Source organism: Plecotus auritus (assembly GCF_963455305.1).
Source record: "Plecotus auritus genome assembly, chromosome: 1".
Classification (NCBI taxonomy): Eukaryota; Metazoa; Chordata; class Mammalia; order Chiroptera; family Vespertilionidae; genus Plecotus; species Plecotus auritus.
The window spans coordinates 138768124-138792281 of NC_137770.1; positions in this window are offsets into that span (position 1 = coordinate 138768124).

Below are 24158 nucleotides of genomic sequence, written 5' to 3' on the forward strand. Positions count from 1 at the left end.
TAGCCAATGAGCAGTCAGAAAAGGAGTTTCCTCTGTAGTTCACACCGATGGCCTCCCATTGCCTGGCTCTGCCCCTGCCCAAGCCCCAAGCCTCTGACCGGGGCTTGGGGCCTGGGCAGGAGACCCCCAGCTCCCTGCGATCACTGCCCCTGCCCAGGAGCCCCCTGGCTCAGGCCCTTCCCAGGTTGCTCAAGACCCATGGCAGGGAGGGGGGGGCGCCTACCTCGCAGTGACCTGGGTGCTGAGAAAGTTCCCGGGACCCAGGCTGCTGGGTGCCTATGTATGCAAATTAACCTCCGGCTTTGTTGGTTTAATTTGCATACTCACTCTGATTGGCTGTGGGTGTAGCAGAGGTATGGTCAACTTACATGTTTGTCTGTTAGGTATGATAACTGGAAAAATATCACCATTTACATTGATTCACCTTCTTTTCCTCATATGGACATACTCCTGTTTGCTTTTGCTTTATCAGGTTAAAGACACAGAAAATGTAATCCTTCTGCCTAATAAGTATTAGGTTATTTAGACAGCTGACTCAGCCCCACTCTCTGCCCCCACCCCCTGAAGAATTAATCTCAAAGCTTTACATCTACTGATGTCTCAAAGAGAATAGAGCACGTAGGTGGGTCAAGTGGTAGTAAATTCAATATTGTGGAACATTTTCTCTTTTTATTTATTTTCAACTAGAGGCTTTAATTAACATTACAAATTCAACCCCCTGCTCAAATCCTCCCAATAGGTTCCTATCATAGAAGGAAACTGAAGTCATTCCAATGGCCTTCAAGGCCCTAGCTAATCAGGGCTTCACCTGCCTCCCTGCTACACATAAACCCTGCCACTCCTCTCTAGTCTGAAATGGAGATCCAATGCCAAATGAGTAAATCACAGAGAGCTACAATTCGCTCTGTCTTGGACAAAGTTATCTCCAAATGATAGTAATTACGTCTTGAAATGAGAAATATGAGCAAATTATTTGTAAAATATTCAAAGAAAATTGGAACTAGTAGTGGAAAGATTCAATCAAGTAGAGTTGCTAAAACTCATCACATTTGTCTCAAATTATTATTTAAACCTAAGTAGGTGCCTTTAAAAGGGTTGAGAGGTCATATGAATATATTACTTGCGTCTGAAATATTTTGAAATTTAATTCAAATTGGCATGAATAAAAATAACCTTATACCAACTGAAATGTATCAGATGCTACTGAGGGAAGAAACTATGAGATACAGCATCTACACTTCAGTTCATCTGGGAAATCTGAACTTAATTGAATCTAAATTTCAAAATACTCAGTTTAGGTAGAGCAGTTCCACTTCCTTGCTTTCTAACGGTATTAAAATGTGGTGATAGAAAAATTAAAATTATTATTATGTCAGTATAAAACTAACTTATTAATATCAATCTGTATCTATTAACAATCTATAACTTAACCTCTTAAAGTTTCATGGGCAATTCACTGTCTTTACTCAAAACAAAACACCTCTCAGGCACAGCCTGCCTGCTGCCAGGGCTGCCCGCTCCGTGCAGTGGCCTCTGCTGAATGCTGCGGGGCTGCTGGGCTGTGGTCAGGGCCGGCCAGGGCACTCAGGTGCCAGGTGAACACAACAGCATGAGGCGGAGGGTGAGCTGATGGCAGCTGCATGCATCACTTATCTATGAGCCTCCCCCTCCCGCATCCCTAACTACCTCACCAGACTCACTGTTGGAAGCCTTAGTGGCACACTGGAAATTCCTACTTTACACATCACCCCAAGGAGCCCTGTACCCAGATCAGAGGCTCACCGGGGTTAGCAGGAAGCAGGCGTTGTGGCAGCCTGAGCTGTAGGGCTCTGGGGGGATGGTTGGATTTGGCCCACAGCTCATGGTTTGTCTAACCTGAGCAACTGGTGGTGTTCAGGTGTGACATGACCAGAAACTGGGACAAGATGCTGGTGATGGAAATAGAGAGGAAGGAACTGGATGCCAGAGACCTTTGGAGAACACTGATCAGATAGAGAGATAAGGAGAGTCTGCGAAGATAAACATCTGCATTCTTCAAGGAGCCACTGGGACATGCTTGTGCTTGTCAAAGGCATAGAGATGCAGAGTGGTCGGAAGGACACTGCAGGTGCTGGTTACTTTATGCTTAGTCATGAAGAAAGTAAGTAGAGATGAGCATTCAGGTAGTCTGGCATAGTTCTAGGTAGGGATCTTTAGTGATTAGGTGGGGTGGATGTGGGAAGCCAAGGACCAAAACCAGCTTTAGGAAAAGGAATCTATAGGGAACCAAGGAGGACTCAAGTCCAGAGGAAGAAGCTTAAGGGAGGGTAGCAATAGCAATGTAAAAAAAAAAAAATAGAAATAGAATTAAGGAAGAGGACCCTTCCCTGGCCGGTCTCAGTGGTTAGTGTCTGCCCACCCACCGAAGGGTCACGAGTTTGATTCCCAGTCAAGGGCACATACCTGGGTTGCAGGTTCAATTCCTGGCCCCAGTTGCTGCACATGTGGGAAGCAACCAATGTGTCTCTCTCACATCAATGTTTCTCTCTTTCTCTCTCTCTCTCCCCCCATCCTCCCTGCCTTCTACTCTCTCTAAAAAGCAATGGGAAAAAATATCCTCTGATAAGGAATAATAAACAAAAAAGAAAAAGAAAGAAAGAGGACCCAAACGGAGCCTGAATAAACCCAGGGAGTGAGAGCTCCCAGCGGTTCTCAGTACCAGCTCAGTGCCCTCTGGGGCCTGGAGGTACTGGTTGGGCTCTGTTTTTCCAGAGCCGGAGCCAGAACTAAGGAACACCCTGGGAATAATGCCACACAGGGTGCTAAAGCAAATCAGACTGTTGACGGATTTCAAATTAACTTCCCAGGGCCCAAGAGTTTTGTGGAAGAAATACGTCAAGGAGGATTTATCAGACAGTTTCTTACATTTGAGCTTATACTAAGAATGAAAAACCCACACCCTTTTAAAGATAATGTGTTCTAGGATAGATGGTCGTATTTTCTATAGCTTTCAAAATTTCCATCTGTAAGAAAATCTTTTTACAGGAGAGTCTAGATTGCCTCTGGAATAGCAGATTCTTAGCAGTGAAGTCACCACAGGGTTATACTTTGTTCCCACACAAATGCATTGCACACCTTTTGACTAGTAAACACTGGGGATATGGTAGCAATGAAGCATGAGGGCCAGAGCCTGCTCAGTCAGACCTTGTGGTTACATTTTCAGAAAATTTGCAGCCATTATTAAAAATGAATACTATAAACTTATAATTAAATAAATTATATTAAAAATAAGGGTGATGCCCTGACTGGTTTGGCTCAGTGGATAGAGCATCGGCCTGCAGACTGAAAGGTCCCAGGTTCGATTCCGGTCAAGGGCATGTACCTTGGTTACGGGCACATCCCCAGTGGGAGGTGTGCAGGAGGCAGTTTATCGATGTTTCTAACTCTCTATCCCTCTCCCTTCTTCTCTGTAAAAAATATCAATAAAATATATTTTAAAAAATAAGGGTAATAAGTACTCCGAAAAAAAAAAAAGACACCAAAAACCTCTTAAGTCCAATGTCCATTTGCTGGATAAAATGTCTGCTTTTAAGCTGATAGAGAGCAAACATATTTATAATCTATACGTTTTTAATATTCAACTAGATTCAACATTTAGCCATCATCAAATGTTACTTTGAATTTTCTCTTAGGAAACCTGAAAAATATTTATTTGTCTGGATACTTACATTTCTTTCTGCATTATCATTTTCATACTGGTATATTCTTTCTTTAAAATGATGCCATTCGTTGATTAACTCATTATTACTTTCCTTCAGCTTAAGAATTTCCTTTACACTTTCAGCTTTAAATATACTTATTTTATCCTGAATCTGATCTTGGATGGTAATTGCTGTGTTTTCTTCCCTGTCAGCTTTGCTGTGAGCCTGATCCAGTTGCTGGTGAAGCAGCATATTTTCACCCTGTAGGCGAGATAGCTTCTCCTGTAAGGACTCCTGCTTCCCAATGTCTTTATCCACTTTGCCTTGTTCCTCTTGATACATGTGTTCAGTTTCCTCCTTTTGACACTGTTTTTGACTGAGGTCTCTTTCTAAAACCAATGTCCTTTCTTTGAGAGCTTCTCTTGTGCGATGAAGCTCAATTTCTAAGTTATTGCTTTTACTTTCCATTTTAGAAAGTTGTTGAGAAAGAATCTCATTGTTATGTTTTAGGTTAGACATATCAAAATTTATTTTGTCCCGAAAACAAAACCATTCATCTCTTGCTTTCTGGAAAGCAAGTTGTAGATCTCTTTTTGATGTCTGACAATGCTCGTGATCCTGTACAGCGGTAGCCAGTCTAGACCGGTATGACTCAACTTCTGCTTCCAGTCTTCCTCTGTTTTGTTGTTCATTCTCCAGTTTACTGTTTAGCATTGTATTCTCAGCTCTCAGAATGTCAAGCTGCGCATTGTGTTGAAATGCTGTTTCTCTTATTGTCTTATGAAGAAGGTCATTCTCTTCTTTGACAATTGCAATGTCTTCAAAATATTTTTTTCCCATTTCCTGGGTCTGAATTTTTACTGCATCTATTTCCAGTCTTAGCTTGGCAATTTCATCCAACAACACGCGATTTTCACACAATAGACTTTGTTCTTTGTCAGAACTCTCAGAAACCTAAGTAACACAAAGGAGACTTTTAGCTAAAACATTGAAATGACATATCACAATAGCCTCTGAAACTAAAGAATAACCTATGTTTACAATAAAAAGTTGCAATAAGTGGATATCCCACTGGAAAAAATACAGTTGAATCCAAACCTCTAACTTTATACAAGCATAAATTCTCCAAAGTTTGAAAATCCTATATAATAAACAGGTAATATGCAAATTGACCATCACTCCAATACACAACATGGCCACCCCCATGTGGACACAAGATGGCCACCCCAAGATGGCCGGCAGGAGAGGGCAGTTGGGAGGGACCAGGTCTGAAAGGGAGGGAAGTTGTGGGTACCAGCCCAGCAGTGGAGGGCAGTTGGGGGTGGCCAGGTCTGCAGGGAAGGGCAGTTAGGGGTCACCAGGCCTGCAGGGGAGGGATGTTAGGGGTGACCAGGCCTATAGGGGAGGACAGTTAGGGGCAAGCAGGTCTGCAGGGGAGCAGTTAGGTGCCAATCAGGATGGCAGGGGAGTGGTTAGGGGGTGATCAGGCTGGCAGGCAGAAGCGGTTAGGGGCAATCTAGCAGGCAGGCAGGTGAGCGGTTGAGAGCCAGCAGTCCTGTATTGTTAGAGGGATGTCCAACTGCCCGTTTAGGCCCGATCCCAGTGGGCAGTCGAACATCCCTCAAGGGGTCCCAGATTAGAAAGGACAAGCTGGGCTGTGAGACGCACACTCCCCCATGCACAAATTTCATGCACCAGGCCTCTAGTTTAACATAATATGATGAATTTTTGAAGTGAAAAAAATCACAAGAGAATTTTAAGTTTTATAATTAGAAATGGTTTTTCTAAATCATCACAAGCCAAGAATGTATTTAAGTAAAAGATTAATAACTCTAATTACACTTACAAATTGAGATTACAGATTGAACATTTAGCTACTCCATAGTGAGAGTATTAACCATGCTTATATTAGGATAAACTAAATTTCCTAAAATTTCCCCCCAATATTAACCCATAGATATTCTACTTTTCTAATACTTTCATGGTTAGTTACAAAAACTACCTCTACTAATAACTGATAACAAAGCATTTTCCTAAGCACTTCTACATCCATCAATGAACTCATTCAGTTATCACAATCTGGAATGGAAGGGTTAAAAAGATAAGTGAGTTTAGAGTTTTCCCCAGGTTTCCAGAATCCACAATTTGTGCTCTTGCTCCAATCCATAGTTCTTCTCCAGTGTGGATATAGAAACACAAAAGAAGCCCATGTTTAAAAAAAAATTAATGGTGAATAAGATAAAAGTTACAGAGCTTTCTTAGAAAATCATGAGATTTTTTGTTGCTGCAGAAATGCAATAACTTTTATTTCTTGTTCATGATGTTTAAAGTAGTAATAATTGTGAAATGGGGGGAAATACACTGAACTACTTTACTAGGAATAAAATACCTACCAATAAGTTGTCACTTAAGTATATATTATGGCCTGTCACTCTCTTCAGAAGACCCTTGTATTAAAATGGGATACTATTAGGAACAAATTGTTACTTTTCTCAAAAGTAGAAGAATAACATCTAAAATGCCATCTCTGAACCAGTTATACCCTCCTTCATTCCATCAATGGAATTGAAAACTAACCTCTCTATTGATATATCAAGGAAATAAAATCACTGCCAAAATTTGGAACATCTGTTGTTAGTAACAATACCTTTGAGATCATGAACAACAGAAAATATTAAAAGCTTCCCCTTTGAATTAGGCTATTGTGAATGTCACTACTTATCTGTGAGAGACAATTGGATTTGAATTAACAATATCATCCTATGTAATAAAGAGGTAATATGCAAATTGACCCTTGGGTCATAACAGCATCACAAGATGGCTGCCCTGCCCAGGTCCTCCCCCAGCCCCATCCCTGATCAGCCTCTCCCACCCCAATTGAGGGTGGGCAGCTAGCCAACCCCTCATCCCCCCATGGCCCCTTCCCCAGGCCATCCACGCCCCCACACTTTCCTGGGGCTGGGTGTACCCCAGGCAGGCTGCAGGCACGGTGTTAGTCAGAGGCAAAGGTCCTGGCTGTCCCTGGCCTAGAGAGTCCAGAAAACCTCAGCAGTGACCAAAGACCAAGACTGAGTGGAAAGGTCCCTGCGGGCGCTTATGGCTCAAAGTGCCAGGAAGAGGCAGAGCATCTTGAACCTGCAACCCTGGCATCTGCACACCAAGCCTTGGGGCACACCAAGCCGGTGGCGCCTGGGGGTGAAAGGGGGAGAGCAGGGAGCTGGGGTGAGGAGCTGGCAGGGGCCTAGAATCTTCAGGAGCAGCTGGCCTGCCAAGGTTGCTATGACCTGCAAGCTCAGGCTTGGTCAAAGCCCCTGGTCAGCTCTGCCGCTTGCCTTCCAGGTGCGGCTAGCTCTGAGCAGCTGGCATTGTCCTCAGAGAAGCAGCTGTCACTGGGCTCAGTTAAATAAGAGAAATCAAAGAGCTGAGAGTAAATATCCTCCCAGCGCCTTCCTACACCCCCGGGCAAGGAGGGCTGGGGATGGGGGTAATGGAAAATGGCTGCTGCTTTCCATTTTATAATGAAAAGACTCCTGCTATGTAGAGAGGAGAGCTGATGGTTTCCAGCAACATCTCGCGTGTTCCCTGCTGCAGCCCTGAAGCCTGATAGCACCTAGCAAAGGTATGTCCACACAGCCATGTTGGCTGGCTCCTGGAATGTTGGGAGCAAGTTTGTGCTGCATTGATTAAAAAAAAAAAGTAAAGATTGAAAAACACCACTTTGTACTCAAATGGCACTATAAAATGCAGATTACAGCATCTGATTTTGTCTTCTGTGTTGGTTTTGAGGCAGAGTGCAAATAGGTTCGTGGGAAAAGCGGAAAAACACAAAGGGAAAGGGAGAGGATTCTGCCATCCACAGCACTGAACTTGGTGGGGGTTTTTTTTGGTATTTGTCCTTCTGTTCTTCAGGTCAGTATATGCCATTTAAACCACTTTATGGCATTAGGTAATGAGCTAATGCTTCCTCTATTAAGAGCAAGCAGCAGTGCCTTTCATGTGAGTCACATACATTTAATCCATTCAAATGGAGCATACTGAGTGAAGAGAATGGTATGTGTCATTATATAAGGAACTTGGCATTATGATGCTATCTGGTTGAAGATCATATTTATAATGCAATTTAGAGAATGTAGACAAATCAGGCATTGAAAATTAATGTGCATGCTTAAATGCATGACTATATTTTCATCTGTAAAAAACAAACGACTGGGCACTAGGAGGTGCATTGATGGGGCCCGCGGTGAGGTGGTTCTGGGTTCTCACGGTGCGATGGGTCTGGGTGAGGCTGTGTGGTGTGGGACAGGACCAGGGGACCTGAGGCTGCAACCCTTGGGCCGGCAGCAGGACGTGAGGCTGTGTCCCCTTCCCTGGCAGGGCTTGCCCGGGGTGGGGCCAGCTGGGTGATGGTGTCGCCCAATGGTGGTGGGGTCGGCCGGACACTTCTATTATAGAGAAAGGGCAAATAGCAATCTTATCTAATAAAGAGGGAATATGCTAATTGAACTCCACACCCTCACAAAAGATGGCAGCACCCACAGCCAATTAGGAGGGAATATGGTAATTGACTGCCCCGCCCCTCAAAGATGACAGCGCCCACAGCCACAAGATGGCAGTGCCCAGTCCCCTCATCCCCCAGGAGTATCCAGTCACTCCGCAGGCCTGCCTCTAGAGTCCCCCAGTCTCCTCAGCCCCCTAGCCACCCAGGGCCAGCCTGAGGCACAGGCAATCCTGGGATGCTAGCCACCCAGCCACCCAAGGCCAGCCCAAAAGACGACCAAATGACTGAACAATCAGCTTGCATGGGGCGACCAGGCTTGCAGGGGGGTTAGTGAGGGACGACCAAATGACTGAACAAGCATGCTGCACGGGGTGACCAGGTCAGTAGGGGGGGGCAGTAAGAGTTGACCAGGCCAGCAGGGGGTGCAGTTGGGGGCAACCAGGCCAGCAGGTGGGGCCAGTTGTAGGTGACTAGGCTTGCAGAGAGGAACAGTTGAGGGGGGGGCAGGCCGGCAGGGGGGCAGTCAAGGGTGATGAGGCCAGCAGGGTGGGGGTGGGGCAGTTAAGAGTGACCAGGCCAGCAGCAAGGGGGAAGTTGGGAGTGAGCTGGCTGGCAGTGGGGTCAGCTAGGAGTGACCAGGCTGGCAAGGTGGGGCAGTTAGGGGCGACCAGGCAGGGGAGCGATTAGGAGCCAGCAGTCCAGGATTGTGAGAGGATGTCTGACTGCTGATCTCAACCAGCAGTCGCTCACCCACCAAGGGGTCCCGGATTGGAGAGAGTGCAGGCTGAGCTGAGGGGACCCCCTCTCCATGCATGAAGATATTTCATGCACCGGGCCTCTAGTATTAAAATATTTCCTCTAATTAATTCCCCTTTTATAAAAAATATATTTTATTGATGATTTTTTTTTACAGAGAGGAAGGGAGAGGGATAGAGAGCTTGAAACATCGATGAGAGAGAGACATCGATCAGCTGCCTTCTGCACACCCACCACTGGGAATGTGCCAGCAACCAAGGTACATGCCCTTGGCCGGAATCGAACCTGGGACCCTTTAGTCCGCAGGCTGACGCTCTATCCACTGTGCCAAACTGGTTAGGGCTAATTAATTCCCCTTTAACGTGTATGAATTTCATGCACCGGGCCACTAGTTTTATCCAATGGACCCAAAATGTCACCCCTAACACACACACACACACACACACACACACACACACACGCGCGCGCGCGCGCGCGCGCGCGCGCACACACACACGTGCGCGCACGTCCTTTTTAAATCCTCTATAGTTTCCATATGTACAGTATTGGTTTCTTAAATATGTACACACTCACACATACTGACACACACTTGAAAATGTTTAAATAAACTACCTCAGAATTCATTTTCTTGTGACTTATTTCTATCTCCTTTGGTTTGCAATGATGTTTGGTCAGAATTCCATCTTGTAATATTGTGGCGTTCTGCTCTTGAGAAAGTTGGCTCTGAGGGTAATTTTGCTCTTCTACAACCTAGGAACACATTTCATTTGGATTTTGATCTCATACCATTAAAAAATATAACCAAAGCTTAAGAGCAGTCCCTTAAAAAACTATGAAAAGGAAGTGGCTTGTTTAAGCACAAGGATCTTTCCTCTCCATGAAAAAGTCAAATTTTAAGAGATAGCCACATATGTCATATAGCAAAAATACAGTATTCTGAAATAAAATTTCTTTATGAACATTTGAGTAGTTACATCACAGCGTCAAGGCAATTTAAACTGTATGTTAACATTTTTAAGAGACAAAATTAACATTTATGTTAATGTTTAAGCTCAATTTACTTTCCATTTCTTCATTTAGAAAGCAAATACAGAGTATCCGTTAGATGCCAAGGATAGTTATAAATTAATAATTTTAGTCACAAGTGTCATAATTCACATTTTGAATGAGAAAACATCGTTTGATTTGTTTTAAATATAATAATATACATTAAAATCAAAGGGATATAAATATTGATAAAATACTGTAAGAAACGAGAAATTCTTACCAAGGATAAATTTACCTCATTCTCTGTTACAATCTCTGATACAATGTCTCGTGTTCTAATGGTGGTTTCAAGATATGCGTTCATTTCAACTTCTTTAATAGAGTGCTCTTCTTTTTTTCTTAACTGCACCCTATTTTTTTCATATAACCGATCAACTTTTTGTCTCTTCTTTTTTTCTTCTTCTAAGGTAAATCTGCAGTTAAATATAACCAAAGCTGTGATGGACATAAGATAGCCTGTTATATTTATATGATGTCTTATGTAAACCATATGGTAACCACAAAGGCAAACCTCCAGCAGATTCACAAAAGATAAGAGCAGGAATCAAAGCACACTATGGAAAATCTTCAATTCCAAAGGAAGGTAGCAAGAGAGGAAGAATGGAATAATGGAACTACAAAACAGCTGGAAAACATGATAGCATTAGTGAATTCTTACCTGTCAATATCTATACTAATAAAAGGGTAATATGCTAATTAGATAAGACATCTTCTGGAGAGCCTTCTGGAGGTCCTTCCAGACAAAGCCATGGTGGCAGGGGCTGAGGCAGAGGCACTTAGGGGCGACCAGGCTGACAGGGGAGGGCAGGTAGGGGTGATCAGGCAGGCAGGGGATCAGTTAGGGGCATCAGGCAGGCAGGCAGAGTGGTTAGGGGCGATCAGGCAGGCAGGCCGGTGAGTAGTTAGGAGCCAGTGGTCCCAGATAGCTAGAGGGTGGTCCACCTGCTGATTTAGGTCCAATTCCTGTGGGATTGGGCTTAAATCGGCAGTTGGACATCCCCTAATGGGTCCCAGATTGGAGAGGGTACAGGCCGAACTTGAGGGATCCTCCCCTCCCTGCAATGAATGAATTTCATTCACCAGGCCTCTAGTTACTTTATAAATGGATTGAATTCTCCAATCAAAAGGCATAGAATGACTTGGGGTAGTGAACATACAATGCAGTGTACAGAAGCTGTGTTGTAGAATTGTGCACCTGAAACCTGTATAATTTTTTTAACCAGAGTCACCTCAGTAAATCCAATAAAAGAGAAAAAAGGCATAGAATGTCTTTATGGATTATAATAAGAAACAACTATATGCTGCCTACAAGAAACTCAATTCATTCATTTTCTTTAAAATTTTTAATGCTCACCTGAGCATATGCTCCTTGGTTTTAGAAAGAGGGGAATAGAAAGAGAGAAAGACAGACAGACAGAGAAACATCAATGTGAGAGAGAACACTGATTGCTTGCCTCCCATATATACCCTGACAGGAGATCAAACCATCAACCTAGGTATATTCCTTAACTGGGAATCACACCCATTAACTTCTTGCATAAGGTATGGCGCTCCAACCAACTGAACCACACAGGCCAGGACTCAATTCATTCTTTCTTAAAAAAAATTCTTTATTGTTGAAAGATTATTTATGTCTCCTTTTTTCCCCATTGACCACTGCTCACCTGTCGGCTCTGCCCCCCAGCACATGCCCCCACCCCCTATTGTCTGTGTCCATTGGTCATGCTCATATGCACGGATACAAGTCATTTGGTTGATCTCTTACCCGCCCTCTCCCCACCCCCCTCGCCTTCCCTCTGAGGTTTGAAGGTCTATTTGATGCACTCCAACCAACTGAGCCATACAGGCCAGGGCACAATTCATTCTTAAAGACACTTAAAGGCTCAATGTGAATAGATGGAAAAAGTACTCTTTGTAAGTGGAATGCAAAAGAGAACAGCTGTAACAATACTATATCAGACAAAACAGAATTTAAGTCAAAAACTGTAACAAAAAACAAGGAAGGTCTTTATAAGGGGATCACTTCATAAAGAACATATAACTATTGTAAATAAGTATGCGCCCGACATTGGTTCCCTTAAAAATATTAAACCAATACTAACAGAACTATAGATAAAGTAGACAACAACACAATAAGAGCAGGGGCCATCAATACTACACTTTCAGCAATGAATATATGATCTAGACACAAAATCAATTAGGAAATATTAAACTTGAACCAAACATTAGACCAAATGGACATAACAAACATTTATAGAACAGTCATACATTTTTTATCACCACCTCAAAGAGATAACTGCACTCCCATATTCACTGCAACCTTATTCACAATAGAAAGATATATAAACTAAGTGCTCACCAATGGATAAACAAATAAAGAGGATGTGGTATGTGTATATATATATGTTTGTATATAAGTTCGTATATATGTGTGTATTATGTATGTGAATGTGCATGTATATATAAATATACATATGTGTATGTGTGTGTGTGTGTGTGTGTATATATATATATATATATATATAGTATATGTGTGTACACACACATACACACATACAGTGGCATTTTCTCAAGTCTGAGAAAGAAGGAAATCCTACTGCTAGGGGCAGAAATAGAATAGTAGAGACTACCGATGGTTATAAGAAATATTAATCAGGCAGTGTTAACCATGAATGTTTTGTTCTGATTAAAGAAAACATAGTGTTTGCAAACAGCCTACCCCCATCCAAAGAGCAGCAGTCACGCAAGCAGCCTTCCCCCATACAAGGAGCAGCTTCTGAGTGAGCAGACCATCCGCGCAGCTAAGTGAAACAGAGGCATGTGATTTTTCAGAAAAAGATTTCAGAATAAGGGTCATACAGTTCATAAACCAGAAGGATAAAAAAATCAACAACTTAGTAATAATCAAGAAAAATAAAGAGTGATATGTCTGCAATAAAAAACACCATGGAAAGTTTCAACAGTAGACTGGGAGAACCGGGGGACTGAATTAGTGAATTAGAAGACAGGGAGACAAAATACACCCAACCTGAACTGCAATTGGAGAAAGAAATTTAAAGACAGGAGGAGAGCCTAAGGGAGCTTTGGGACATGAAACAAAACAAAATATGAATAATAAGGGTGCCAGAACAACAGGAAGAGAAACAAGTGTTAGAAAACTTATTTGAAGAACTAATGTCAGAAAACTTCCCTGATGTGGGGAAGAAAAAAGTCACACAGTCACAGAGAGTCCCTAACAAGATGAACCCAAAAAGACCCACACCAAGACACTTCATAATTACAATGGCAATTGTTCAGGACAAAGAGAGAATATTAAAGGCTGCAAGAGAGAGACAGGGGGAGAAGGAAGATGGCGACCAGCAGGAAGGTAGGGAGAGATAGATTGTGAGAGTGTGAGGGAGTGATAGAGAAGTGTGTGGACATGTGGTTTGTGTGTGTGTATGAGTTAGGAACAGTTAGATTCTGCAGGTCTTCCAAGGGGCTGCCAAACTGGGCAGTCTTAGACAGCGGAGCCCAGCTCCCAACACGGACACTCTGGGGTGCCCAGCATAGGCATAGAAACCATGCCATCTTGAGAAACAGAGCTACTTGAGACTAGGATCCTGCCCTCAGCACCACCTAGTCTGGTCTCAGACACAAACCAGGACCCTGCAGCCACTGGGTACAGAGACCTACAACCGCAGCTTCAGACCCACAGACGCCAAGAATCCAGACATCTTGGCCGTAGATTTCTGTGAGTCACAGAGGCTATCTCCCTCCCTGCAGGCTTGCGGGCAGCACAATAGTAACAGATAGACCTACCTGCCCCTCACACGGGCCACAGCACTGCTACAGGAATTTGAGCCTGGGTGTGTGTGGACACTGGGAATCTGTTTCCCGAAACGCAATCAGGCAACCAAACCCAAAGCCCACATAGGGCAGCAAGCACACACAGAAGTCTGTTTTCCACAGCTCAGGAGAAGACCTCCTGCTGATACAGTGCTACTGTGCAACCCAGTCCCCAAGCTGACTGCGACACTGATTATCCTGGCGGGAGGCAACACTAAGCACCAGTGACTTGACTCTGTTTCTTACCACGTGCACCTGGGATCCCTGATTACCAGGCACACTAAGAGCCAGTGACTCCAACTCTTGGTTCATTCACACATAGGGACCCTGATTATCAGTGCAAGGCCACATGAAGTAACAGAGATTCAGATACTCCCTTGGTGCAGGCACAGGGCAACTCTGACTCCTGGCATGTGCTAGGAGGATCTGATTTCAGCACACACCAGCAGGGTCTCTGTTTCAGCACAGTCAAGGTGGGGTCTCTGATTCTAGGTGCACACATGTGGCCACACTGAGTGCTGGTAATGCTGACTCTGGGTGAGTCTCATTCGTAACAACCCACAGCAGCCAGAAATCTTAGTGTCAGAACTATTCAGTGACACTTGGGTGGTGCCAAGCTCCCACTGCATACAGCCCAGGCCCATGGAACTTGATGTTTGCATTTTCTGGTGATAGTCATAATGGGGAGACAACACAATCCCCAGAGAAAAGAAAATGAGGAGTCGCCAAGAAAGGAAATTAGTGAAATTGAAGCATGCAACATGACAGAAAAAGAATTCAGAGTAATGATTGTACAATTCATTCACCAGATGGATGAGAAAATCAACAACCTATGCAAAAATCAGGAAGAAATGATATAGCTACAATCGAAAACAAAATGGAAAGTTTCAATAGTAGACTAGAAGAAGAAGAGGACCGAATTAGTGAGTTAAAAGATATGGTAGAGAAATAAGCTCAATCTGAAGAGCAACTGGAGAAAAAAATTAAAAAGCAGGAGGAGAGCCTAATGGAGCTTTGGGACAATGCAAAAGGAAATAACATACGTATAATAGGGCTGCCAGAAGCACAAGAAGAGCAGCAAGGACTAGAAAATGTATTTGAAGAAATAATGACAGAAAACTTCCCATATATGGGGAAGAAAAAAATTACACAAGTAAAGCAAATCCCAAGCAAGATGAATCCCAAAAGACCCACACCAAGACACATCATAATTACAATGGCAAATGTTCACGACAAAGAAAATCTTAAATGCTGCAAGAGAGAGACAAAGAGTTACCTTCAAAGGATCCCCCATCACATTATTAAATGGTTTCTCAACAGAAACACATCAAACTAGAAGGGAATGGAAGGAGGTATACAAAATGTTGCAAAGCAAAGAACTGAATCCAAGAATACTCTATCCAGCAAGAATATCAATTAAAATTGAAGGGGAAATCATGAGCTTTGCAGACAAAAGGAAAGGCTAAGGGAGTTTATTACTACCAAACCAGCAATGCAAGAAATGCTAAAGGGAATGCTGTAAAAAGAAGAAATAAATAGGTAAGAAAGAATATAGGCACAAAAATAGATAGGACTACAAACAAGTATCTTTCAATAATAACTTTAAACGTAAATGGACTAAATGCTTCAATCAAAAGACACCGAGTGACTGAATGGAAAAAAAAAAAAAAAACACAACCCATATATATGCTATCTATAAGAGACCCACCTCAGAACAAGGGACTGACACAGACTGAGAGTGAAGGGATGGAAAAATATCTTTCAGGGAAATGGAAATGAAAAAAAAATCTGGGGTAGCAATACTTACACCTGATAAAATAGACCTCAAAGTGAAGGGCATAACAAGAGGAAGGCCACTTCATAGTACTAAAGGGATTGATACAACAACAGGATATAACCCTGATAAACATATATGCACCCAACGCAGGAGCACCCAAATACATAAAAAAACTTCTGGAAGATATCAAGGGAGAGATTGACAAAAATTCAATGATAGTAGGGGACTTTAATACACCACTGACATCACCGAATAAATCCTCTATACAAAAAATCAGCAAAGAAACAGCAATCCTAAATGACTCACTAGATCAGATGGACTTAATTGACATCTTCAGAACATTTCACCCCAAAGCCGCGGAATGCACATTCTTCTCAAGTGCAAATGGCACATTTTGAAAAATAGACCACATATTGGGTCACAAGCAAAGTCTCCCCAAATTCAAGAAGACTGAAATCATACCAAGCATCTTCTCAGAACACAATGGCATAATATTAGAAATAAACTACAATAAAAACAACCCAAAAAACTCAAACACTTGGAAGCTCAATAACATGCTATTAAACAATGATTGGTTACCAATGAGATCAAAGAAGAAATTAAAAACATCCTGGAAACTAATGACAATAAAAACACAACAATCCAAAATCTATGGGACACAATGAAAGCAGTCCTGAGAGGGATGTTTATAGCTTTACAGGCCTATCTCAAAAAATAAGAAAAATGGTAGTAAATCATTTAACTCTACAACTCAAAAGATTAGAAAGAGAGCAACAAGAAAAGCCCAGAATGAGCAGAAGGAAGGACATAATAAAGATCAGAGCAGAAATGAATGGCATAGAGAAGAATAAATAAATAAATAAACAATACAAAAGATCAATGAAACCAAGAGCTGGTTCTTTGAAAGCTTAAACAAGATTGATGGCTACTTTAAAAAATTATAAGTCACTTAAGGAAAAATAAAATACTAAGCATTTGTTGTTTACAGTTTTCCCAGGACTAAGGAGAGTCTAGCAGAGGTCAGCACCAAACTTCTCCTGGAGAAACAGCTGAAAAGACCATTGCTCAGCAAGAGAAATTCAATTCCAGGAGAAAACTTGGGGTAAACCAGGCTTAACAAGAAGCAAAGAGAGAGGACCCAAATAAACAAAATCAGAAATGAAAGAGGCAAAATAACAACTGACCCCACAGAAATACAATGGATTGTTAAAAAAATATTATGAACAACTCTACTCCAACAAACTGGACAACCTGGAGGAAATGGACATATTCTTAGAAAAATACAACCTTCCAAAACTCAATCAGGAAGAATCTAAAAATCTCAATAGGCTGATAACTATGGAAGAAATTGAAGCAGTCATCAAAAAGCTTCCAGCAAACAAAAGCCCGGGGCCAGACGGCTTCACAGGGGAGTTTTACCAAACATTCAAGGAAGAACTAAAACCTATCCTCCTCAGACTATTCCAAAAAATTCAAGAGGAAGGAACACTTCCAAGCTCCTTCTATGAAGCCAGCATCACCCTAATACCCAAAACAGATAAAGACAACACAATGAAAGAGAATTACAGGCCAATATCCCTCATGAACATAGATGCCAAAATCCTCAACAAAATTCTAGCAAATCACATCCACCATTACATCAGAAAGATTATACATCATGACCAAGTAGGATTTATCCCAGGAATGTAAGGATGTTACAATATCTTCAAATCAATAAATGTCATTCATCACATAAACAAATTGAGAGATAAAAATCACACAGTCATATCAATTGATGCAGAAAAAACATTTGAGAAAATCCAACACCTTTTCTTGATAAAAACCCTCAGCAAAATGAAAATACAAGGATCGTACCTCAACATAATAAAAGCCTTATATGAAAAACCCACAGCCAACATCATACTCCATGGGCAAAAACTAAAACCATTTCACCTAAGGACAGGAATGAGACAAGGATGCCCACTTTCACCACTCCTATTCAACATAGCTCTGGAAGTGCTAGCATAGCAATTAGACAAGAAGAAGAAATAAATGGTATCCAAATTGGAAAAGATGTAAAACTGCCATTATTTGCAGATGACATGATACTGTACATAGAAAACCCCAAAGACTGCATCAAAAAATTATTAGACTTAATAAATGAATTTGGCAATGTAGCAGGAAACAAAATTAATGCCAAGAAATCTATGGCATTTCTATTCACTAATAGTGAACTTACAGAAAGGGTGACTAAGAAAGTAATCCCATTTACCATCGCACAAAAAAAATATTAAGATACCTAGGAATAAACTTAACTAAGGAGGTAAAAGAACTGTACTCAGAAAACTACAGGATACTGAAGAAAGAGATAGAGGAAGACAAACATGGAAGAACATACCATGTTAATGAATTGGTAGAATCAACGTCATTAAAATGTTTATACTACTCAAAGCCATCTATAGATTCAGTGCATTCCCCATTAAAATACCAATGACATATTTCACAGACCTAGAATGAACGTTCCAAATTTCATCTGGACTAAAAAAAGTCCCCGATAGGTGCAGCAAACCTGAGAAAGAGGAACAAAGTAGGTGGGATCTCAAGCTGTATTACAAAGCCACTGTTGCCAAATCTGCTTGCTACTGGCACAAGAACGGTCATATAGACCGGTGAAACAGAACAGAGAACCCAGAAATTGACCCAAGTCACTATGCTCAATTAATATTTGACAAAGGAGGCATGAACATAAAATGCAGTCAAGACAGTCTCTTCAATACATGGTGCTGGGAAAATTGGACAGATACATGCAAAAATCTGAAACTAGATCACCAATTTACCCCATACAAAAAAATAAACTCAAAATGGTTAAAGGACTTAAACATAAGATGGGAAATCATAAAAATACTAGAGGAATCCACAGGCAGCAAAATCTCAGATATATGCCAAAGCAATTTCTTCACCAATACAGCTCCTACGACAATGGAAATGAAAGAGAAAATGAACAAATCAGACTACATCAAAATAAAAAGGTTTTGCAGAGCAAAAGAAACCATCAACAAAACAATAAGAAATCCCACTGCATGGGAGAACATATTTGCCAATGTTATCATAGATAAGGATTTAATCTCCAACATTTACAGGGAACTCATACAACTTAACACAAGGAAGATAAACAACCCAATTAAAAAATGGGCAATGGACCTAAATGGATACTTTTCGAAAGAAGACATAGAGAAGGCTAATAGACATATGAAAACATGCTCAAAGTCACTATCTTCCGAGAGATGCAAATCAAAACAACAGTGCAGTACCATCGCACACCTGTCAGAATGGCTATCATCAACAAAGCAACAATCAGCAAATGCTGGTGAGGATATGGAGAAAAAGGAACCCTCGTGCACTACTGATGGGAATACAGACTGGTGTAGCCACTGTGGAGAACAGTATGGAGTTTCCTTAAAAAAATTAAAAATGGAACCCTATTTGACCCACTGAACCCACTTCTAGGAATATATACCAAGAAACTAGATACACCAATTAGAAAGGACATATGCACCCTTATGTTGATAGCAGCACAATTTACCATAGCTAAGATTTGGAAACAGCCTAGGCCCATCAGCAGATTATTGGATTAAAAAGCTGTGCTACATCTACACAATGAAATAGTACACTGCTTTAAAAAAGAAGGAATTTTTACCATTCGTTACAACATGAATGGAACTGGAGAGCATTATGCTAAGTGATATAAGCCAGTCAGAGAAAGATAAATAGCACATGATCTCACTAATTTATGAAATACAATGGACAACATAAACTGATGAACAAAAACAGCCCCAGGGACATTCAAGCATCAATCAGACCATCAAATCCCAGAGTGAAGGTTGGAGAGGGTGGGGGTAAGGGGAAGAGATCAACCAAAGGACTTGTATGCATGCATATATGCCTAACTAATGGACATAGACACCAGGGGGGTGAGGGCATGAGGGGGGTGGATTCGGCGATGGGGGATATGGACACATATGTAATACCTTAATCAATAAAAAGAAAAAAACTAGAGATAACATATTCTCATCTGGCTGGGAGTTCCCCCCAGCCCTCGTGGACTTGGAAGTTAACCTGGAAATGTGGTCAGTCCTCTTTAACTGCCTATTATAGTGGAAAGATTAACAACTTGTTGGTGAAACAATGGAGTCCCAGTCTGCCTTGCCTGTAATCGGTAACCATTATACCCATTTTCATTCCTTTGCCTACTTCCCATGCCTGTATTACCCGTTTTTATCACATTTGCATCATACTCATTCTGATTTCTTTTGCCTATGACATGTAATCTTTGTTTTTCGTCTCATATAAGGAGCTGGCTTATGGTGTGGGGGGTACAGAGCAGATATTCTTGTATGACATGCTGCTCTTTCATATTGCCAGCATCATTAGAATAAAAGTCATATATGATTCAACCCTGTCTTATGTACAGCATGGTGATTATAGTTAACAATACTTTATTATATACTTGAAAGTTGCTAATGGAATAGATCTAAATGTTCTCACCACAAAGAAAGAATTGTTAATCATGTGATGTAATGGAAATGTGAACAAAGAATTCTGTGGTAATCATTTAACAACTCAAAAGTATATTGAATAAACACACTGTATCCCTTCAAAATATACAATGTTACATGTCAATTATGCACAATAATCCTGGAAAAATTAGAAAAAAATAAAATACCTGCATGGCTATCTATCTATCTATCTATCTATCTATCTATATATATATATATAATTAGAGGCCCGGTGCACGAAATTCGTGCACGGGGGAGGGGGGTGTCCCTCAGCCCAGCCTGCACCCTCTCCAATCTGGGACCTCTCGAGGGATGTCCAACTGCCTGTTTAAGCCCGATCCTGGTGAGATTGGGCCTAAACGGGCAGTCGGACATCCCTCTCACAATCCAGGACTGCTGGCTCCCAACTGCTCGCCTGCCTGCCTTCCTGATTGCCACAACCGCTTCTGCCTGCCAGCCTGATCACCCTCTAACCACTCCCCTACCAGCCTGATTGATGCCCAACTTCTCCCCTGACAGCCTGTTTGCCCCTAACTGCCCTCCCCTACAGGACTGGTCACTCCTAACTTCCCTCCCCTGCTGGCCTGGTACCCCACAACTGCCCTCCCCTTTCAGGCCTGGTCCCTCCCTACTGCCCTCCCCTACTGGGCATCTTGTGGCAGCCATCTTTTGTCCACATGGGGGCAGCCATCTTGTGTGTTGTAGTGATGGTCAATCTGCATATTACTCTTTTATTAGATGGGATAGAGACCTGCTGCACGGGTGGGGGCCAGCTGGTTTGCCCTGAAGGGTGTCCCGGATTGGGGGAGGTTTCCCTTGGGGTGTGAGGCGGCCTGGGCGAGGGGCCTGTGGTGGTTTGCAGGCTGGCCACTCCCTCTGTGACCCAAGTGGAGGTCCTGGTATCTGGGGTTTATCTTCTACAATTGAAACTTTGTAGCCTTGAGCGGAGCCAAGCCTACTGCTCGCTCCGTGGCCGCAGCTTTTTTGGTTGTGTTAATTTGCATACTAGCTCCTTATTGGCTGGTGGGCATGGCTTGTGGGTGTAGCAGAGGTACAGTCAATTTGCATATTACTCTTTTATTAGATAGGATATATATATATATATATATATATATATATATATTTAGAAAATGGCAATTATCCAATTAGGTATGATTTTCTTTGAAAATGAACTTATTTGATAACTTTCATAGACTTTTAGGCTAGTATCTAAACCTATATAATAAAAGGCTAATATGCAAATTTCCCCTGGGAAGGTCAACCAACCAGTAGTTCGACCGCTTGCTATGATGTGTGCTGACCACCAGGGGCCAGTGCAGAACAAAGTAGCATGGGGCAGCATCAAACAAAGGAAGGCCCCAGCTAGCAGCCAACAGCTGGGGGCAGGAAAGCCCGGATCGGCCCTGATTGCCAGCCAGGCCTAGGGACGCTATTCTTGCATGAATGTCATGCACCAGGCCTCTATCCTATCTAATAAAGAGTGAATATGCTAATTGACCATCACTCCATCACAAAGATGGCTGCACCCACAGCTGAGGCCAAGTTCCCTTAAGGAGCCTTAACAAGCAATCAGAGGGACCTGAGGCTACGTCCTCCCCTGCTCCTGTGGGGCTTGACAGGGGACCTCAGGCCATGCCCCCCACCCAGGTGTCAGGCCGTACCTCCTGCCTTGGCACCAGAACGGGGAACCTCAGGTTGCGACCCCCACCTGGCAGGGCTTTACGGGGGACCTCAAGGTGCGCTTCCAGTCCCGGTGCTGGGCTAGGGGACCTCCAGCTGCTCCCTCCACCCCAGCACCAGGCCGGGGACATCAGGCCGCACCCCCCACCAGGTGGGACTCGACAGGGGACCTCAGGCCACACCTCCCGCCCCAGCACTGGGCCAGGGTACCAAGGCTGCACCCCCCTGCCTGGTGGGGCTTGACAGTCGACCTCAAGGTGCACCCCCAGTGCTGGGTTGTGGGAACTCAGGCTGTTTCCCCTGCCCAGCAGAGCTTCATGGGGGCCTGAGGCTGCGCCCCGCTGCCAGTGGGGCTTGACGGGGGACCTCAGGCCATGCCCCCCACCCAGCAGGGCTTGACAGGGGATTTCAGGCCATGTCCCCCTTGTGGAGATTGACAGGGGACCTCAAGGCACGCCCCCATCCCATCTGGGGGAACTCAGGCCACGCCCCTGTCCTGGCGCCGGTCCAGGGGACCTGAGGCTACGCCCCCTGCCTGGCAGGGATTGACAAGGGTGGGACTGGCCAGGTCTGGATCTAGCCCAATGGGGGGGAGGGGGCTGCCGGGTCTAGGTATCAAGTGATTTTGAGGTGCATGTGGGTGGGCGGGGACTTGATTCTGGGTCCCCCTTTAAATGTGCATGAATTTCATGCACTGGGCCACTAGTTCTTAATATAAAAAGCAAAACTTACCAACAGAAAACTGTAATTACTTTTTTATGGAATAAATGCATGCATATGAATATCATTATTATATACCTTAACAAATGTACAAAAAATGCCCTGATCAGGTTGCTCAGTTGATTGGAGCATCTTCCTGTACACAAAAAAGGTTGCCAGCTTCATTCCCCATCAAGGCACATACCTGGATTTCAGGTTCAATTCCGGGACAGGGAGCATACCCGGAGGCAACCGATGGATGTTTCTCTCTCACATCAATGTGCGTGTGTGTCTCTCCCCTCTCTCTAAAATCAGTAAGAACATATCCCCAGGTAAGGATTAAAATAAAATTATAACATATATATAGTTATACAAATAACTCTCCTGGTTATCACTAAACATCTAAAGAAAAACGGGGGGAGTTCCTGGCCTGTGTATGTCAGTGGTTGAGCATCAGACCATGAACCAAGAGGTCACCAGATCAATTCCCAGTCAGGGCACATGCCCGGGTTGTTGGCTCAATTCTTAGTAGGGGGCATGCATGAGGCAGCTAATTGATGATTCTCTCTCATCATTGATGTTCCTATCTCTCTCTCACTCTCCCTTCCTCTCTTTCTAAAATTAATAAAAACATATTAGAAAGGGAGGAGAGGATCTTGCCAAGAGCAATTATTATACAATTCCTCTTGACCCAAACTTCAAAAATAAGTCTATAATTATTGAATATGAAATAGTTTTTATTTTGAACACAGCTGATGGAAGGCAACTTTTCAACTGAACACATTTAGTTAGCCCTGGCCAGGTGGCTCAGTTGGTTGGAGCATTGTTCCTTTCACCAAAATGCGAGTTTGATTCCAAGTCATGACACCTGCCCAGGTTTTGGGTTCAATTCCCAGTAGGGGTGCCTGTGGGAGGCATGTACTCTGAGTGCATCAGGCAATTAGAAGTTATTGAGAAGAACAACACAATCTGACTTAGCTTTTAATAGGCCCGCTGTGTTTACCATTGAATAAAAGACAAGAATTGATGAAAAGAAAGTAAATAAGAAGAAAGGGGAGGGAGGGAGGAAAGGAGGAAGGAGAGAGGGAGGGAGGAAGGAAAAAAGAAAGAAGAAAGCCAATTAGTTGACTATTAAGCTAATTTTGATAGCAGATGGTAGTGACATGGCCTGGAAGATGTGATTGGTTTCTCAACATACAGAAACCCTCAATTTGCAGGCATTGAATTAAAAGACTTGGGATTTAACAGATAAAACTTCTGGTCTGTATGTCATGAGTGAAGATTAACACCCCATTAATTGTAAAATGCTTTTAACCAAGATTTGCTTATAATTAAAGGTTATTTTTTTGTGATTCATTCGCAGTTATTTTTAACAAACTTTAGCAAATAGTCCATATGTTGTAAAACCACTGTAGTAATTTTACCAACATAAATACATATTACTCATCTACAACTATAGTCTACATATTTAAATCCAAGCGTCACTGCTCCTAAACAATGTTGGACAAATGATCAGGACATGATCACACCACATGGTGTGTGGGTAATTGGTTCTGCTGGCCAGTGGAGTGACTTTCTGCAGCAGTTTTTACATGTGCTGGTGATGTTCCCATGTGCTCTGAGCCATGCCCAGCCATGCCCATTTGCTTATTCTCGGT